The sequence below is a fragment of the Anolis carolinensis genome, chromosome 2 (genome assembly GCF_035594765.1).
Source record: "Anolis carolinensis isolate JA03-04 chromosome 2, rAnoCar3.1.pri, whole genome shotgun sequence".
NCBI lineage: Eukaryota > Metazoa > Chordata > Lepidosauria > Squamata > Dactyloidae > Anolis > Anolis carolinensis.
The window spans coordinates 152825588-152844525 of NC_085842.1; the positions used below are offsets into that span (position 1 = coordinate 152825588).

At 40.4% G+C, this 18938-nt stretch overlaps 1 protein-coding gene across 3 annotated transcripts in view; it reads left to right on the top strand.

The window, feature by feature from the left end:
- The window catches only part of slc39a11 (solute carrier family 39 member 11), a 432840-nt gene that overhangs the window by 336074 nt on the left and 77828 nt on the right, over positions 1-18938 (top strand). The gene's annotated exons all lie outside the window — the stretch shown is intronic.

The window sequence follows — 18938 nt, forward strand, 5'->3', positions numbered from 1 at the left end:
CATGTTTGACTGCTATGTTCATCAACTCTCTGTAATGATATTGAAGCCTATCAGACATACAGCCCATCTCGCAGTGCATTCAGAAGCACGGTTTCATAGCACAGAGCTTCTCAAAAGTGATGGTCACCAGAGTGGATCCAAACTGTGAGCCATGGGCACAAATGGGCACAAATATACCATTTCCTGGCACATTATGGGAAGGTGATGCCAGTGTCCTACACCACAGTCTGTGAAAATATTATCATAATCAAGAGAAACCAGTTGGTTTACATTTGATTCATCTGAGAAATTGATAAGTTCGAGTTTCTTACAGTGGAATGGCAAGCAAGGATTCAGTAACTCCTCACTGTTATCAAATGATTTAGTCCACAAACCCAGCTTTTTATGATGTGTATTTCCAGTGTGGGATAAAGAACTCTTATCTGTTGGAAGATTTTATGTTGGAATGAGTCACCAAGATTAGCATGTAAAGGCCTTGTAGCTTCAAAGTGTAGCTGTTTCCTGCCTGGGGAAATTCTGTTTTGGGAGGTGTTAGCTGGTCCTGAATGTTTCCTGTCTTGAATGTCCATTTTCAGAATGTTGTAAGTAGTCACCTTGATTAGTATGTAATGTCCTTGTTTGTTGTGAGAGAGTAGTGGTTTGAGCCTTTTTGTTGGACCCTCCAGGTGTTTTGGACTTCAACTCCCATAATCCCAAGTAGCCGGTTTGGGATTGTGGGGGTTGAAGTCCAAAACTCTGGGAGGCCTGAAGTTGGACCATGCCTGCTATATATGAATAGTAATCCTAATCTCATTAGTAATATTATGGGAGGATCAGGATGTCCTGGTTTGAGAGCCCCGTCTTTGGAAGTAGCAGTGAACTACAACTCCCAGTGCTGGGCATGCCGCTTACCGGCTCCTGGCTGAGCAGCAGGGGCTCCTTCTCCTCCTCTGTCTCCGCCTCCTGTTTTGGCTGCCATTGCATGGCACCTCCAGCCGGCCTCTGGGCCCTGCGCCTCAGCCCCCGCGCTTTTCTGATGTCCAAAACGCCACTGGGCGGGGAGTCTTCTGCCCATGGTCCCTGCTGGGAAGGTGGCATGCTGCGGACGAGCGCCGTAGCCTTCCCTCAGCAGGGAGAAGACCCGCAGCCGACGGGAAGAGCCAGTCTGACGCACTGCCCGTCGTAGCGTGCCTGGCAAGGAAGTGAGGTGAAACTCAAGCAAAGCCGGCAGTTGTTCTTCCCTCCAGGCTCTTTCATTTTCCCTCCCTCCCTCCACCCGCCAGCCTGCCCGCTCTTGTCTTTTCCCCCCTCTCCTCTTGCCGGACTTGCTTTTGTGTGTTTCCTCCTCTCTGGAGCCATGAAGGCCATGGAGGGAAGGAGAGGAAGTGAAAGGGAAGGTAGGGTTTTTGTTTCCCCCCTCCCTCCTTTGCCGGACTTGCTTCTCTGTGTTTCCTCCTATCTGGAGCCATGGAGGTGAGGACATTAACGGTTTTAACGGCTCCCTTGGAGTTCAGCCAGTGTTGTGTCAGCCTTGGTGTGACGTTTCATATTCTGGGTATACCAAAGTTTATTTCATGAAGCACAAAAATGAGCTTTATGACAAATTAAAGGAATATTTGGCAATGGTTGAAAATCAATTTCAAAGGATGCCAGAAATTCTGAGGACAGATAATGGAGGAGAATTTCGCAATAAAGCTGTGGATGATCTATTGAGAAAATATGGGATCAGACGTCAATACTCTCTTCCCTATTTTCCACATCAGAATGGCATTGCTGAAAGGAAGAAAAGAAGTTTGATTATAATGGCAAAATCCATTATTTATCATGCGGGATTAGAGCATAGAATGTGAGCTGAGGCCATAAATACTGCTTGTTATTTACAAAACAGAATGCCCAATGAAAAAAGTCATGTAACCCCATATGAACTGTGGTTTGGTCATTCTCCAAGTGCAAAGCATCTGCGAGTATTTGGATCTAAGGCTTTTGTGTACATCCCAAGAGAAAAGCGAAGTGGGAAGTTTGATTGCAGCTCTAAAGAATGCTTACTGGTGGGATATTCTGACGAACACAAAGCTTACCGCCTTTATGATCCAGAAAATAATATAGTTTTTGTAGGAAAGACGATTTACATAGATGAAAGAGTTGGGAAAAAACTACGTCCAACATTGCAGCATTCTGTTGATAAGCCTTTGTTAAGAAATGACTCTGATGACTTAACATGCGGTCTGCAGAGTGGAAATGAGCCAATTGTGCCTTCTGCTGGACGAGTCCTGCCATCGCTGGTCACGGAGGCTGGTTGGCGCATGTGCACATAGAGTTCCTGTTTTTTGGGATTTTGAGGGACTTGCAGTTTGTCTGTTTTTTTCGTTTTGCTGTCTAAACACAGTGGGGAGGACGATGTCTTTTGTTGCCAAGTTTTGTGGTTTTGGGTTGTGTAGTTTCGTTGTTTTAATTAAAGTAGAAATGGTCAGAAGCTTTTTGCATATATATAGAAGATATAGATAGTTGAATCAAGCAAGTTTAGGAATGCATTGTTTGATGCCAGCTTATGTCAACAAAACACTGTTAGGTTTAATAACAGTTTATCAAGTCTGCAGAAAATAACAAAATGTAATTAGTGAGAGTTAAAGATTCACATTTCTTTGCTGCTTTGCCTAATATAGGGAAGGGAGTAAGCAGGTCCCCATACTGACTAGGCTTGTACACTGATTTGGTTTGGTTGATTCCCTTTGGCTGGCCGTAATGGTAAGGGCTCAGCTGCCATGTTTTGTTCAGCGGAAACGGGCCAGTCATGGCTCCTCCTCTCCTATTCGGCATCACGTGGTGCGCAAAGAGGTAACGGTGTAATCCTAAGCAGGGAACTCCTGGATCCACAGGGTCACCAAGGTCATCACTAGAGCAGGGGAGAGGTTCTCAAGGTGTACCTAAAGGCCTTATTGTCCTCCTTGCCACCCCAAGCGTTTCCACACACACACACCCCAACTCCCTTACTGTCCAAAAAATATTTTGCTTGCTCATCTTCCTTGTGGTGGGAGTGTTCTTGTCGTTTCTGCATTGCCTATCTCACGCAGGCAGCCAGCTCCTTTTCTCTTGTTTGGTCTGCTGCTAGACTTAGAAAGGGCGGGATGGCCAGCCAACCACTCCGCACCTAGCTCCTGACCATCCTGGACGTCTCCTCCTTCTCCCTTCTCCCCTTTCCTTTTTTGGGAGACAGATTGGCTCTTTGTGGGGTGGGGTGGGGTGAGGTGGCCAGCCAACCACTCTGCCCCTGACCTTAAGTCATCCTTCTCCTTTTGTCCTTGAGCTTCTCTATTGCTCTTTTTTTGAGCTGCTGCCTTGCCTTTCTGAATCAGTCAAGCTGATGACCTGCCCTGAACTGCTAAGACTTAAAATAATATCCTCCAAAACATGGCTAGATTTCCCACAATACATTTTGAAAATGTTTTTTCCCCTCAGTGGATCATACAGGAGTGTTTTTCTAATAAGGGGACAATGATTACTTGCTGCTGCTGGCCTCTTCCAGTATGTTTTGTGAGAACAAGAAATGCAAAAGCTTTGGAAGAAGTTGCTTGCTATTTTTTTAATTTGTAAAGAAGAAAGTGTAATAGTGGGACACTGGGCTATGTGATGTGGAAGTGCATGTTTGACATTTGGCAGGAAGGAATGGTGCCTTGCTGCTGCTCATGGAGAAGTTACAAGGTGGGGCCAATGGAGGGATAACTTTTGGGAACTTTTAAGGGAGATTTTATTTCTAAAAAGAAAAGAAATTCCTAAAATTCAGGGGATGGCCCAAATGTTATGAAACTAGGTGGGCCAGCAGTGTTCTCCAAGTGTGGTCATTTTCATCCCGATAGCCCTAAAAATGATGGGAAGGGGAGCCCATTGCTATCAATGGGTCAGATCTAGTTGCATTTTTCGACTGTGGACCAAAAACGGCTATTTGGCTACCCACCCTTTTTTTGGGAGGTGCACAAAAACAGATCCAGGGATCTCCCGAAATTTGGCCAGCAGAAACAGATCTAGGTTCAGCCGAAATGCACAAGCCTAATACTGACAAGTCATTCCCATTCAAGTAAGTCATGGTTTATGATGACATCCAAACCAGCTGTCTTGTAAAATAGTCTAATAAACTCATTTTATGGTTCATTATAAAAGAAATTGAAAAAATGTCAAGTCACTCGAGTGAATAAAGAAAAAAAAATGACCGGCATTGATTATGAGATGCCTGGGTTGTTGTGTGTTTTCCGGGCTGTATGGCCATGTTACAGAAGAATTCTCTCCTGACGTTTCACCCACATCTATGGCAGACTTCCTCAGAGGTTTTGAGGATGCCTGCCATAGATGTGGGCAAAATGTCAGGAGATAATACTTCTGGAACATGGCTATCCAGCCTGGAAAACACACAACAAGCCTGTGATTCCGGCCATGAAAGCCTTCAACAACACATATGAGATGCCTGTTTGAGGTTTCAGAGTAGTGGTGATGTCCCTTGCTTTGGTCAGCATTGTTAACCTTCTTTTAAGCCAACATCATTAATTTCTTTTTAAAACTTGCAGCCCTTACATATCTCACATCTTGATTGCAAATATGCCATAATACATATAAACCTGAATTAATTATCTGGAAAATAATGTAATTAAATCACAAGTTGAATAATAAATGAGGTAAAGAGATGAAAATAAATAAGAAATCAATGTCTAACAGGGCTCCTGTGATCTAACAAACCATCCTGAAATTGAATTGAACTTGTCTGCAATGCATAACACTTAAGACAGAGGAATGGTAAGGAACTTAGGGGACACGTTTAATAAGTATGTCATTGACTGAATGGATGAACATTTTTAATTTGTTCTTGGCTTCCTCTGGCAGCTTTGTTTTTGACCTGAAGCTCCTCTTTGGTGATTAATTTTGCAATATGGGTCTCTAATGAGAGTTTTATTGATTAAACCGCTGCTCTGCCATTGAATTGCTGTTGGACACACATTCACTGCTAACTTGTCTCATAGTCCTCTGCTTCTAGGGTGACTGTGCTCCAGATTGATTGAATCCTGACTTTTAAACCAATTTGACTGGTTTGTGTGAACTTGGAGAGTGTCCAAATAGAGTGAAGTTCCTCTATAGTACAGAAAATCAGAACATACCTCTTGTTCATTGATTGGATTTGTAAGGTCCTAAATATATTTCCGAAATATGTTCAAATCCTCCCCTAGTTCTCCACACACAAAAAATGACCACAAAGAGCAGGAAGAAAGCGGCAAGATAGGGAGAGATGAAAGGGCTGATATTTTAGGAGTCATAACTCTAGTTTCTGATTTCAGTGAATGATTTTAGTGGTCTTCTCTAATATTAGTGCTTTGCAGCAGGCACATTGAGGTTGTATACTGCTGGATTGTTTTTGTGTTCGTTGTTAGTCCTCTTTCCCCAGAACAGGAGCATTACAAATGTTGCAAAGTTGTGTGTGATGTGTAAAGATGTCACACTAAGTGTTTATTTGGCAAATCTGTCTGTTCAGGTTCTTCTAACACTGTATACTCTTCGTTCATCACCCACCCCCTTCTTTTTTGATTTGGACGACAATTCAGCAGAAACAAATCTAAACAGAACTTTAAAATGTTTTTGTTTATGGCAAACCTCTAGTCCTTGTACTTGTTTCTTCTGAAATTTTGCAGGATTCATGCTTTGAGGCACCTGTTTTACATATGCCATTTTCATTCAAATTGTGCCCCCCAAAAACAAAAGAAATAAAAAAGGAGAAATACACAAGACTCTCCCTATCTGAAACCTCTCTTCCTGCCTGAAACTCTGAACATGTTCCTCACTCTCACTTTTCATAATGATTCAGCGCCAGAAAACATTAAAATGAGCATGTCCCATTTTTCATGGCCACAAAATGTAAAGGTTATGCTTTGAAAACCTCTCTGCAAATTGTCATACAAAATCCATCTAATTCTCCCAAGAATCTCTCTCCATCTCAGCAGTCCTTTGCCTGACCTTTTAAAAAATGAAATTCAAAGGTGTTCAACACCTCTAGCTTTTACTTTTGTAGTAGTAAACATGCTGCTAGTGTTTGTCCTAGTTGATATGGGATACTGAATCTGTTGCTGCTCTTTTTAGCAGGAATAGTGTGATCGTGTGGTAGAATAAATACAAACTAAACAGTTTCTGAACATCACTCCATGTTTTCCCTGGCCAGTCTTTTAGAAAACTGTAACTATCTCCACCAATTCTGCTAAAAGCTGCTGTGGCAGTGAAATAAAACCAGCCGAGCTTCTTTGGAGATACAGAGCCATCAAGCAACTCTTTTTATTAAACCAGGCAGTTGTATTTTGACCTTTCAGTTCACAGTGATGGATCATGCTAGGTATTGATATTTTTGGGAGGAGAGGCTGTTGTTTCAGATCCATGCTTGTTACTATCTTTTACTTCTTGACTTCTGAAGTATGAATGACAGAACAAAATACGAGTAAAGCCTACAGCTTTCCATGAATGTGTTTCAGCAAAATGCATGTACCACAGAATCAATCATTTAAAGGTTGAAAATAAATAAATAAAAATACACAAAACAAACCTTGGTTATGCATCCCTTATATAAGGGATACCATTTAACTATGCTATTGCATAGAGTGGAACTTAGTGCACACATAAATTTTGTTTTCCATAGGAGTCCTGTAGCTAAACCCCATCAAATTCCAGCAGCACTGTTTCTACTCCCCAAAGCATTCAGGGCTATCACCCACCTGTTTGAGACCACACTCTATTGAGTCTTCTAGAAGGTGGATAAGGTGAACAATGCACTAGTTACAGGGCCAGTTTCATTACTTAAAACCCTGGGAGAGCTGCAGCCCCACAGACACTCAAAACCAAAACAAGACTCATTTTGAACTCTTTTTAAAAATGCATTGTGAGCTTTTTAAAAGTCATTTGGACAGTTGAGAGTCTGAAGCAAGGGAGAAAAAAATAAGCTGCAATTTGTATCATTTTCTACCCTCTTTGCCATTTTAAAAAGAAAAAATGGCCAAAATGTTTCTTTTATTTGTTGATCCGAGGCTGTCCTAGGAGACACCAAGGACTACAAAAAATATATACAGCCTGTAATCTTCATGTTTCACTTTGTGCAAACAGACAGTTTTTCCGAATTTTTGACTTCAAACTTATGGACTGGGTTAATTGTGGATTTTTGTTTGGCTGTTATTTGTCAAGGTGCGTGCAGTTTGAGAGGAGCTATAGAGCTGCAGGTTCCTGTAAAAGCTAGTAACAGACACCTCTGCAAAGTGTAGACCTCTTAAGAATACCTGGGTCTCTTTTGAACATTCGAGCTCCATCATGCCAACATTAGTGGCAAAGACATCTAGTAACAGACTCCTCTGCAAAGTCTAGACCTTAGTCCCCACACCCTAGATCCTACCTCATTCTTTGTAAACAAGGAGATGCGAAGAAACTTTATACTTTCAGAGTGGTAGAGTCTTTTTTGAAAAAGGTTTAAAATCACACTGTGGCATTGCGCTTTACGCACTCTGTGTTTACTTGGATTTCCTTTAAGGTTTTTCTCCATTCTTTAAAGTACCAGTCAGTGATGATGCATTGGAATGGGTTGCATGTAAGATAGTTAAAGCTTGTATTCACTTTTAGGATGTTTCTTCAGGTCTAACCCTTTTAGTAGGTTTGTTCTGTGATTTGGATTTAAAAAAAGGAAATGCAAGGAATCTGGCAGTTGCCAGAATGTTGCCTGTGGTTGCTGGCAGCGTGAGGAAAGATTACTGCCTTAGCATATATGACCTACACACAGATGTTTCATTTTGCAACACTGGACATGTGGAATTAACATTCTAGGTTTGTTTGTTTGTTTTGCATGATAGTTGCACTTCCTGTACATTTAAGAATTGAAGGTTTCATCTGCAGCGAATCCCTGCACCTTGTATTCTAAGCATCGCTTAAAAGTAATTGTCTCATTCTGGATTGCTAATGTGCTATGAGGTTTCTGAATTCAAAAGAAAGGGAAATATATAACCATCCAGACTCTTGAATACACTCAGAAAGCAAAGGAAGGAGCTACAAGATAAGACGAATCTTCCAGTATTTTCTGTCATTTAGCTAGGTTGCCATGGCAGCAGTGTTTTGTTGAATCTGAAGTATTTATTTCTAGTTGCCTATGTACTGAATTTATGTAACCTACTCCTGTTCACAGTATCAATTTCTACTACATAAAATAAACAGAATGCCCATTATTGTTGAGGAGGAAATTATGGTAAATCAGGCAAAACATGGGCTTGTTTTTCGTTATTAGTACAATCTGATTGGTACGTTTTTTGCTACCTCCGGTATATGAATAGATGTGTCTCAATTTCTGTACAAACTGGTTTGTACTAATACGTCAACATGCCATCAGACTTATATGTTCATGTCTATGTGAGATCGGGCATTGATGCATGCATTCATAGGAGGATCTCTCTGAATTCCCTATCATCAATTTTCTGGTTAAAACATATTTTTTAAAAACTTGGGCAACATCAAATTAATCTTACTATTTTACTATTATTTGCAACCATGAGTTGATGGAGCCCAATTTTTCCTGAAAATATTTGTGACAGCCAGGCTTTGCAACTGCAAGGTTATTCACTGCTAATCCACCTGGCTAACAAACGAATCCAAAAAGCCACAGCAACGTGTAGCCGGGCAAAGCTAGTGTGTGTGTGTGTGTGTGTGTGTGTGTGTGTATATATATATATACACACACACACACACACACACACACACACATACACACATACAGTAGAGTCTCGCTTATCCAAGCTTTGCTTATCCAATGTTCTGGATTATCCTACCCAATCTGCCTCTTAGTAGTCAATGTTTTCAATACATTGTGATGTCTTGGTGCTAAATTCGTAAATACAGTAATTACTACATAACGTTACTGTGTATTGAACTGCCTTTTCTGTCAATTTGTTGTAAAGCATGATGTTTTGGTGCTTAATTTGTAAAATCATAATGTAATTCGATGTTAAATAGGCTTTTCCTTAATCCCTCCTTATTATCCAACATTTTAGCTTATCCAACATTATGTTGGATAAGTGAGACTCTACTGTGTTTCTCTCTATGTTTTTGTACACCCAGAAGTGCTTAGCAACTTGGCCAATTGGGAACTGAATTCCAAAAATCTGGAGAACCAAAGTTTGGGAACCACATTGGTCCTGCCTTTACTTAAATACTGAGTGGTAAATTTTGAAATTTTATTTCAAATTTCTATGTATGGTTGTTAAAGGTGGTCAATGAAGAAATCTGATAAGAAGAATATCAGCTGATTTGAAATATGGTGCTGGAGAAGAATTCTGCAAATACATGAACTACTAAACGGACTCCTAGAGCAAATCAAGCCTGAAATCTCCCTAGAAGTCAAGATAATTAATCTGAGACAATCATACTTTGGCCATATCATCAAAGGAGAAGACAGACAATACTACTGTTAGGTGGATTTGTAATTGGTTAAGCAACCAAACCCAAAGGGTGCTCACCAATGGTTCCTTTTCATCCTGAGAAGAAGTGACTAGTGGAGTGCCAGAAGGAGAAATGTAAGATACTATACTTAGGCAGAAAAAAAAGAAAGACACAGATATAGGATGGGTGAACCCTGCCTCGACAACAGTCCATGTGAAAAAGATATTGGAGTCTTCATGGACAACAAGTTGAACATTTGTCAGCAGTGTGATGCAGCAGCTAAAAAAGCTATCGGGATTTTGAGCATCAAAAAGGAGTATAGTGTCTAGATCAAGGGAAGTAATGGTGCCCCTCTATTCTGCTTTGGTCAGACCTCACTTGGAATAACACTGTTTCTAATTCTAGGCACCACAATTCAAGAGGGATATTGACAAGCTGGAATGTGTCCAGAGGAGAACAACTAAAATGATCAAAGGTCTGGAGACCATGTCCTATGAGGCGCTCTTTAAAGAGCTGGATTTGTTTAGCCTGCAGGAGAGAAGGTTGAGAGGAGACATGATAATTATGGTTAAATATTTTAAAGGATGTTGTAAGGAGCAGGCTTGTTTTCTGCTGCCCTGGAGACCGGGACTCTGAGCAATGGGTTCAAATTGAGGGAAAAGAAATTCCATCTGAACATTAGGAAGTACTTCCTGATTGGAAGAGCTGTTCAACAGTGGAACTCTCTGCCTCAGAGTGTGGTGGAAGCTCCTTCCTTGGAGGCTTTTAAACAGAGGCTAGATGGCCATCTGTCAGGGGTAATGTCAGGGTCTGCAATACAGATGAAGATGAAGGGTTGCCAGGCCCAGCATCTGAATCAGTAGAAATCAGGGAACAACAACAGCTGCAGCCTGATACTGAGGAAGCTACCTCTGAAGTGCAGGACTAAGTGCCTCACACAAGTGAGAGTCCTGAGTTAACTCAGGATTAGGAGAGCGATGAGGCAGAGTTAAATATTCCAGAAAGATGGCAACTGAGGATTCATGCTATTCAGCTGCGTAGATCTGCCCAGTTGGCACAGAGATGGGTCAACAGGTGAGAGTACTTGTGCTATGGAACATAAAGAGTGGCAGTTTGGATTTGGTCTTTGCTGGGAGCAATGTTTGGAACCTGCTACAGCTTGGAGTTCTGTCAGATGACTTTGTGTGCCTTGTCGTGTGTTGGACCTTGGCTTTGGACTTTGGATTACCTATAATTTCAGATGTTTTGGTGAGGAACCTTGGAGTGGACTATTGACTATGCTTTCTGAATTATCCCTACATAGTTTGATTCTGCATTAGTTTGGATCCTGGACTGACAGACAATGACAACAGTAAGTGGCTGTTTATACAGAGAAAGGCTGTACAGGGTTGTGGCAAGTAATTTGTGCTTTTCCTTATTGGCAGAGGGTTGAACTAGATGGCCCATGTGGTCTCTTCCAACTCTATGATTCTGTGATTCTAGAAAAAACAATGATGCTTGAAATGATGGAGGGCAATAGTAAAAGAAAAAGACTACGGTATATTCCAGATGGCTAGGCCTAAATCAGGAAGCCACATCCCTATAACTGCAAGACCTGTGTAGGGCTGTTGAGAATAGGAGGTCTCTCATTTAGAGTGTTGCCATAGGTCTATTTGACAGACGTTAACAACAAATTAATAAATGCATCATGAGTCCTCCTATGAAAGAGAATTCTGTTAGGCCTGGGGACACTGAAAAATAGTTCACTTCCACTGACTCTGGAGAAGATCTGCAGAAGCTCCACTCTGAAATCAGTGTTAGACGTTAAAGCAGTTCCTGCACCTCAAGAGAGTGAGAACACAAGGGAGTTAAAATCCAAAAGCTAGGCAGATAAATGATTGATGGAGTATAGATTTTCATAGGAGTAAGAGTCTCCTTGTTGACAAGAACTCCCATCCAAAGGGACCTTTTACAAAATGTCCAAAATAGTTTGAAAAGCTCAGCTTTATAGTTAGGATTGCTACAATCAACCTCAGACCTTATCAGATCTTCCTTGGAATAGGTTCCTTTCATGCTTGAACTTGGACTTCCTTTGGCATTGCCTTTGCTTGACTTGTTGAACCCTGCTTGCTTGAATGCTGGACTGCTCTTTGATGCCGTCTTTGGATTTTCCTTGTCTAAAGTGCATGTTTCATTGGTCCTACTGGTTTATATTTCACAATACACTTTTTTTGCCTCTCTTGAATTGAAATTCAGACATAGATGAGCTATGAAGTTGGATATTGCAAAACTGTTTTTTGAGTGACATCTCAAGCTGAAGTCTGGAAATGTGAGGTTAAAATAAACTGAGCAAATCCAAAACCTACTCTGTCAAATGTTATTAGCTGAGACAATTATTTGAAAGATTCTCATTTCAAATCTTGTTTATGTCTCAAGAATCAGAGTTCTGATTTCTGGGTTCCAATGTCTGAGGTGTTGTTGTTAAATTAAGCAGGCAAATTTGATTATTTTCTTGCAGTCACAGCTGCAAGAAAATAGGTGGTTCCTATCCCAGCAGCGTAGTGAATCCATTCTTTGCTTTAACCCAGACTTTAAAGGCGCTGTCCCAAGGTATTCAACTCTATCCTCAAAATAGGTTCAGCAGACTTGGACAGCTCTTTACAGCTATCCAGGGCTAGAAATAGATTCATTGTGCCACTGACAAGAGAGTCTAAATCTTCTCACATTATGTCCTGGGAACATAAAAAGAAAAAGTCAACTTATTTTTCTTCTGTGGACTTAAAATCACAAAGAACCCAAGAGACTGTCACTTTCTGAAAAGCTATTAAAAATAAGAATCAGCCTTCCCTATTTCTGAATGTCTAGAAAATTCCACTAACAATCTTGGTCTGTATAATGCCACATCATTTTTTTCAGACATAGTACTTTGTTTCTTTTTTTAAAACAGCTTTCTACCCCCCTCTGTTTTCATTGATCCTCCAATTTTAAAAGATAAATATCTCCCTAGTGAATTTGCTCATTTCTGTGTTCTCTTCCTTTTGTGTCCAGGCTGCTAAATATCTGGCCGTCAAAGCTTTTAAAGTTATCTACAAATCTATCCTTAACATCTATGATGGCTTTTTTTCTTCTAAAAGTAAAAGCAGACATGCCATTCTTAAATGTAGTGAAAGTGGCTTGAATACGCCCACTTACTGCTTTCTAGTGCATTTGCTTTCAGAGCAGCAAGTATGTGTGTTCACATCCTTTCATCATGCTTAAAATGTTACATCCATCTTGACTTTCTATCAGGCTTATTCTTAATCCATGTCAGTTTTTGTTTTGTGTCTTTGAACACGTGAACTGTTCGTCCAATTTCAACCCTCTGAAGCCCTCTAGTGAAATAGGGGTTTCGATTACATGTCCAGACAATGCCATACCATCCCGTTATGCCCATGTTGGTGTAGATCAATGATCATTAATCTTTTTGTGATCATGGATCCCATTTGGTAATGTGAAGAAATCTAGAGACCCCTTTCCCATAATATGGGGTTAATGATGATTGTATATTATATGGCCATATGTAATAGCTACACAAAGGGTACATCTATGCTGTGAAATGAATGCAGTGTGCACCAGTTTAGCTTCCATGGCTCAATGTTGTGGAAGCATGGGAGTTCTAGTTTTACAAGATCTGTCAAAGCATATTGATGTTCATCAAACTACAATGTCCAGGATTTCATAGCTTTGTATCATGGCAATTAAAGTGGTGCACACTGCATTCATTCTACAATGTAAATGTATTCTGAGATAAAGGGAAAGATCTCCGATGCTATAAACCACAGTGGAAGAGGACTGAAACAATACTTTAAGGAATAATTTGACAAAAAAGACATGTATAGACCCTTTAAAATAGAGCAGTATCTAGTTCACCTTCTCTGCAATCTAGGAAAGACAGGATATATTTTGGAATTCACTACCTTCAGTGTGTTCAGAAGTGGCATCCCATGACTTGACCTATAAGATGAGAAAAGGTCAAAACCACTGCTACATATGAATGGATACCATAGCTGGAATCCTGTAGCTCTTGTTTTTGCCATCAACATCTTACTCTTTTGCCATCAGCATCTTGCTCTTCATATTTGCGACATCAGTTCCGCTTTCGTCAGTAGCGATAGTTCCTGCTAATAGAAATGTTATTAATGTAGTTTTCTGTGCTGGTAACTTTTTCATGCCTGTGTGAAGGATAATAATGACACTTTTCTCCTGGAGCAGAAATGTGAGAATGCTTTTTGGTAATGCTTTTGCAGTTTGCTCTGTACCTGCCTTAGGTTAAAACTCCTGACACATCTCCTAGGTTGCCTTGAGTACATAGTTTTGTGCTGTCTCTTGTGACTGCTGATTTGCTGGAGCAGATAAGAAGGAGACAGTGAGTTAGCAACCACTGCATGTCTTCATTCTCTTGCTGAGGTGACAGTAATTGCTAGGTAGAATACATGCTTTCGGATACGCTCTTTCTTTCCTTCAAAACATGGTTCCTGCTCAGCATCTAGAACAGAAATGTTGAAAGTACACAGAGCAAACTCGGCTCAACACTTTGTAGGCTGATAATGACTACGTGTTCCTTCTTCTCATTTCTCTTAATTTTAGGGCATCATTGCAAGTTCTGAAGCCCATTAACTGGATTCCTATTAAAACAAAAGCTGTCTTCTCCATAGTACAAATCCTTTCAGCTCTCACAGTAACAAGGCATGCATATTCCATCAGCAGTCTGGTTAAAAGAAAGAACTGATGTGTACCCTCCATGTTCCCACATTTCCTCACTTACTTAGTCCTCAGTCTTCCCTTAATGAAGGAAAATAGTCTGAAGATTGTTAGATAACCCCAAGCTCTAACGGCTCCTAATAAAACAGTGTTCTCAACAGGACAAGCATGGCCAGAAACCCACTTCAGATATCCAGGCTGAACACATGAACATTTGGGATAGACCTGGCAAGAACTGAATATAGAGCTGACATTCCTGCCAAGCCTTTAGTTCTCCCTGATGAGACTGTGATGATTGCATTCCCTTTATGCATTCTTGTATGTTCACAAATTGCTCTCACGCTTGCACAAATCTATCCATAAGAAGTTCCAGAGCCAAGGAACTTTTGGCAATAACCAAACTCCCTCAATGTTGAGTAGCTTCTATCTCTTCTATATTTTCTATCATTTTACAATTTGAGAATAGAAATGCTATTATTTTAGTTTTATAGCAGTTGCCCTTCCTCTTTTTATTTTGCCCCAGTCAATGTTAGTCAGTGGTTGATTTTTTTTTGTATGACCTCTAAGTCTCTGTTTAAAAATTGCACCTCATGGAGGTGAAAGATTCTTCATATCGATGACCATGTTCAGTGCTTCTTCCACCCTGGAGAGGGTCACAATGTTAATTCCTGCACCATTTGCATGGGTTTTGTGAATGTTTGTCCTAGCTCCCCATGAACTTGTGGGGAAAGTCCCTCAAGGCTTCACATAGTGTCATGGAGAACTATATTCTTCTGGTTGTGCCAATTTTCATCTGAAAAAGACCATCTTTGGTGGAAGTGCTCAAGGCCCCATCTGCCTCTTCAGTCCATAAGACAATGGGCTGTCTGATCACTGCCAAGACCTAGCTGACCCATTCCTTTTCACATTTAGAGAATTTAAGTTGTTCTGAGATGTTGATTACCCTGCTGACCCCAGATGTTTCTTGTGTCTGGATAGATTGCCTCCCTAGGATGGACTTCTCGAATGTCCCTTCTGTTCGAACTGAGCACTTCTGCCACTGTCCCCAGACCAGTGGGGGCTTCCTTCATTGACTCCAGTGCAAGGAGTCACACCTCACTCTGCCACACTCATGATCCATGACTTTAACCAGACTGTAATGCTCCACTAGTACTGACATTGCATTTCCTAGACAGAGGCACTACAGTGAAAGCCAGAAGATCTCCTCCTCTTCCACTGTCTCAATCCCAACGGCTGATTTTCTTAGGCAGGGAATAATCAGGATTTGCAAGTTCTTTCCTCTGAAATATATCTTATAGTATCTGGCATTCCTTGTTGATCTCCCACCCAATTACTAACCAGGACCGACCCTGTTTAGCTTCCAAGATCAGAAAGGATCTGCTGTCCAATGCTACAAACATCTATTTTTGTTCGCCATATTAGAGCATTATCTGATTGGAACTTTAAATAGTTAATTGGGAAAGAAGCGTCAACTATGATGCTCAGAAAACATAAATTCATGGTAAAAAATCCTTTTAAACATTGGCAGTTTTTTTAAAAAAAATCCTTTTAAAAATCTGCAAAGAACTGGCTGAATGTACAGCAGTAGTTTTTATACCAAAAGATTAATTGGTCAAAGGTAGCGATTTTACAAGTAGTATCAAAGTCAGGCTGGCTAGGGCAGGACAAAGATAGCATTTAGATGCACGTGGACTCTTTTCAGTGTTACTCATTTAGAAAATGAATACTTTTCACATAAAAGCTTCTGGGATGGTTTTGAAGAAACTGCAGGCTGTTATATTTTTATACACAGACGTGGGAGCTGTATGTGTTTTGAACAGTCTCTGCTTAAAGACCATTTGTAGTCAATTGTTCTTGTGTTCTCTGTTAAGGGAATTAAGCAGCAGGATGTAGTACAGCTGGTGGGAAGCAACCTTGTATTCAAAGCAACCCCTGGGAAGAGAAGCAGAGTAAGATCATAGTGTTGGAGAGTGGGATTTTTTTTTGCCAGCCCCACCACCAACAAATTGTCTTAATTCAATTTCATGCTTCTGTTAATTAAGTAAGATGGTATGTGTTGGGAGGGGGTGAGGGGGAATAACCTCTCAATTAAGGGTTTAATCTTCATCTCTGGTTCATTTAGAAATTAACTTACTTCTGTATTTTTATGACCTGCTATTACTGCTTGGTCATATTTAATAACTGCTTCTGCAGGAACAGTGGTAATGGTATGTTATACAAGGTATAACAATCCTCATTTTACTTTTGGAGAACATGACACTGGCCCATCTCCATAGACAAGCTGTAATAGTAATCTGAGTGTAACTATGTCTTCCACCCTCCCAAAGCCTAGTTTTTTTTTCCTGGTGGGATAAAGATAATGTTGGTCTGTAGCTAGGAGGAAAATGCAGCTGGATACGGGGACAGTCTGAGAGGCAATGCAAGCTCTTTCAGACTAAGCTTGTTTTGCTGCTCTGAATGCCAGTCTTTAGTAATTTGCATAATTTTAAAAAAAATGAGAAAACCAACATTTTAACAAGGGAGGGTGTTATACCCAAAATTCCATGTATTCTTGTGTATAAGTTTCTCTGCAAAGAGCTGTGGCTGACATTTTTAATAGGCGAAAGGCACTCTTAAAAAGGGCCATCACAGTCTCTCTGCAGAGACCTTTATGTAGTAAAGCTTTATTAAAAATTGTCACTGCTGCACCACTCCACCTGAAGTGCCCAAAATGGCTTCCCCATGTTGTTGATTAGCTCCTTTTGGACAAAAAAAAAATGAGGAGGGAGGGCTGCATTTCTTTCTTTGGTTTGATCAAAGAAGGGATAAAGGAGTGGGAGCACATCTTCCCTATGCATCTTGTCACTGCCTTCACTCTGAGTCTTTAACAAAGTAAATTGCTTTCATTGCTTTTTTCCAGACTGCATTCTCATTCTTTTTCCTCATTTATATTCCTTTCCCTAACTGTATTTTATAGATGTAGACATTTTAAGATCAGTAATGCAATTTACGCACATACACATCCCATTGTAACCCCTCAAATAAATAGATTCTTCATTTAGCTTTTCCTAAGTATGTCTCCTCTATACATTTTTAAAAGGAGAGGTAAAGATTTGCTTGTTACATGTTAAGTTTTGCCCTTGGATCAGAGAAAAATCCTAACTGGTCCCCAAACCTGTCCTTGACTTAAATATGAAATTGACCTAGTATAGCTAGTTTGGATCGAGTTTTCAATGTTAAATAGTGCAGGGGGTGGCTATTACAGTAGAGTCTCACTTATCCAACATTCGCTTATCCAACGTTCTGGATTATCCAACGCATTTTTGTAGTCAATGTTTTCAATATATCGTGATATTTCGGTGCTAAATTCGTAAATACAGTAATTACTACATAGCATTACTGCGTATTGAACTACTTTTTCTGTCAAATTTGTTGTCTAACATGATGTTTTGGTGCTTCATTTGTAAAATCATAAACTAATTTGATGTTTAATAGGCTTTTCCTTAATGCCTCCTTATTATCCAACATATTCGCTTATCCAACGTTCTGCCGGCCCGTTTATGTTGGATAAGTGAGACTCTACTGTACTTACTTAAAAGGTGATTTTCCACTCCTGTTGGGTTCTGCGCAAGTCAGTTCACAAAGTGGCTATTCTAGGCTAGGATGTAGGAATCTGGAGAGGCAGAGGGCTATAAAAACAACATTGGAAGGCTTAATCTGGAGAGGCTGCAGTTTGCCCACTCCTGCTTTAAAGGGAGCTATACCACATTCATTGTTATCCAATTTCCAGCTAGGTTTCTCAGTGTCCATCTCATAGTTTATGTTGGGAATCCAACCCCTAACTCCATAACCTCCTTAAGTTATCTCCAGAACTTTACATGGTATAGAAGAGATTGTGGAATATACTTCATGAATAGAAGGAAAGAATGTAGGAAGGAAATAATTGCAATACTCCTCAATCTGGGCTGTCACTGGCCCATTCTCCTAAGGTCAAAGTTGTCCAAGCAGTATTGCTGAGAACCACCTTCATTATCGAGTTATATTATGCTGTTACATGATATGTTCTGGCTAAAGGTCTCAGAGCTCTGAATACTCATACTGTAATTTGATCATGACAATTCCACACAGTAATTTTCCTGAGGAAGTTTTTTCTTCCCCATCCCATGTGTCATCAAAAGAAGAAATTGCCCTCCACAATGATAATTGGATGGCCCTGTCTTTTAAAGCCTCACCTGGCACATTTGCAACTTAAACAAGTGTTGTCGGTGTTGCTCATTTCTATTCTTAACTATCTTCCCAATGTTCACATCTATAACTCACCCTCACTCTGCAGCTCTCAACCAACATGTACCCCTCCCATGATCTGCTGAACTCAATTTTCCCCAGCGGTGCTTCTTCTGCCATTTGCATTAATGTTTGAGGCCTATTTTGTTTCTAGCAACACTCTTTAGACCATTGCCATTTTCACCCTTCCGTATGCTTACTCTTTCATTTCTCTCCCACCATTATTTCTGCCCTTTGATAACAGAGGGTTTAAGTAGGTAATTGAGGTGACACAGATTTTTCAGATATAGATTGCCACCTTTGCATAGTACACATACAGGCAGAATTTCCTGTTGGGAGGAATGTGGTTGAGTTTGAAGGATTGATTTGCTTTGTTGCTGAAGCCTTTAAAGAACTTTCTTGGAAGGGGGAAATTCTGGATAAGTTTTTCAGTGGTACATACAGCTATTTAAGCAATTGACTAAGAAGTTGAGCGCCCAACTATACTACATAATTGTGCTATTATTTCAATTCAGCTACCAAGGTGCTGTCTTGTGGAATCACTG